Source organism: Haemorhous mexicanus, chromosome 3 (assembly GCF_027477595.1).
Source record: "Haemorhous mexicanus isolate bHaeMex1 chromosome 3, bHaeMex1.pri, whole genome shotgun sequence".
NCBI lineage: Eukaryota > Metazoa > Chordata > Aves > Passeriformes > Fringillidae > Haemorhous > Haemorhous mexicanus.
In genome coordinates, this window is record NC_082343.1 from 90,768,128 (window position 1) to 90,769,995 (window position 1,868).

Here is a 1,868-nt window from a genome sequence, read left to right on the forward strand (position 1 = left end):
AAATTTTCTTTTACTTTTTATTTGTTATTCCACTATTCCACAAAATGATCAGTTCTTATGCATCATAAAAGCCTTCAAATATTTGTAGAATGTCATGACTTTGTCGTCATCTACCTGTTAAAATTAGTTCTTTTAATCTTTACGCAGAAGTCAATATATTTCTCCTGTTCTTTCAAGTTACTTTTTATGACATATTACATTCTAGAAGAAGATTCTACCATTTTCCCATTACTTACTCTAGGCTAATAATGATCATAGCTATCATACTAACAAATGTTCAAACTTATAGAATCATAGAATCATTTAGGTCAGGAAAGACCTTCAAGATCATGAAGTTCGACCATTAACCCAGCAGCATCAATTCCATAAATAAAACACATTGCTAAAGGCCATGTGTACGTCTTTTGAATACCTTCAGGGATGGTGACTCAACCACTTCCTTGGGAAGTCTGCTCCAATGTTTGACAACTCTTTCAGTGAAGAAATATTTCCTAATATCCAAAGTCCTGGCACAACTTAAAGCCATTACCTCCTGTCCTGTTGCTTGCTACATGTGAGACAAGACTGATCCCCAGCTCGTGACAACCTCCTCTCAGGTTATCTGTAGGAGAGAGTGATAAGGTCTTCTCTGAGATGCCTTTTCTCCAGGCTAAACAACCCCAGCTTCCTCAGCCTCTCCTCATAGAACTTGCTCTCTAGACCCTTCACCAGCATTGTCGCCTTTCTCTGAACACACTCCAGAATCTCAATGCTTTTCTGCTAGTGAGGGGCCCCGAACTGAACACAAGATTTAAGGCGTGGCCTCACCAGTACCAAGTACAGAGGGACAGAAACTTTCCTAGTCCTGCTGGCCACTCCTTTTTTGGTACAGGCTAGGATACCATTGGCCTTTTTGGTCACATGGACACACTCTGAATCATGTTCAGCGGACTGTTGACCAGCCCTGCCAGCTCCTTTCCCACCAGGCAGCTTTCTAAACACTGTCCCCAGCCTGTACCCCTGCAGGGCATTGTTGTGAACAAGTGCTGGACCTGGCACTTGGCCTTGTTCAACCTCATTTTGTTGGCCTTGGCCCATCAATCCAGCCTGTCCAGATCCCTCTGCAGAGCCTTCCTGCCCTCCAGAAGATCAATGCTCCCACCCACCTTGGTGTCTTCAGCAAACTGCCTGTCATGGACCACTTTCCCTTGTATTATAGGGGCTTTATTCTGCCCCCTGTCCCTCTTCTAACTCAATGAGATCAACACCTGTAGAACAACTGCTCTTACTAATAAAGACTGGTGCAAAGAAGACAATAAGTACTTCAGCCTTTTCTTCAACCTTTGTCACTATGTTTCTGTGTTACATATTTAGGTATTGGACTAGAGAAAGATTCATTACAGAAATTCTTGGAGTCCAGTAATACAAGGACATATTGTAGTATAAATCAGCTAAAAGTAGGTCCAGCTGAGTCACTACAAAAAGAAGACCACTAAAGAATCTGAAAGAGAATAAAATAAGTTAAAACAACAGAATTTTAAAGAAAAAATAAATCTCTGGGGGGAAAATCACCTTGTGTTAGGAGAGTTAATCGAGAACTTATTTTTAACATAAAACCTTGTTTTAACATTAAGCTTGAAAAAAGCAGCCCCCCAGAAAACATCCACACACACAAAAAGATTTTTTCTACTAATAATTTGAAATTGCTGAACAATTCTTCATGAACATATTTAGAAAGACAGAGCTATACAAGGAAAAAAAAAACAAACCAAACAACAGAACCCAATGAAATTTGCCACAGTAAAATATTAAGATAAAGAAAATTAAGTTGTAAAACCCAGAAACAATTGCAGGAACTGAATTTCTCTGTCTAGGAATATGAAGGAAAA

At 39.6% G+C, this 1,868-nt stretch overlaps 1 pseudogene; it reads right to left on the reverse strand.

Moving 5' to 3' along the window:
* Window positions 1-382: 382 nt before the first annotated feature.
* On the reverse strand, window positions 383-1,077 carry LOC132325729 (uncharacterized; annotated as a pseudogene).
* Between the last annotated feature and the right edge of the window lie 791 nt (window positions 1,078-1,868).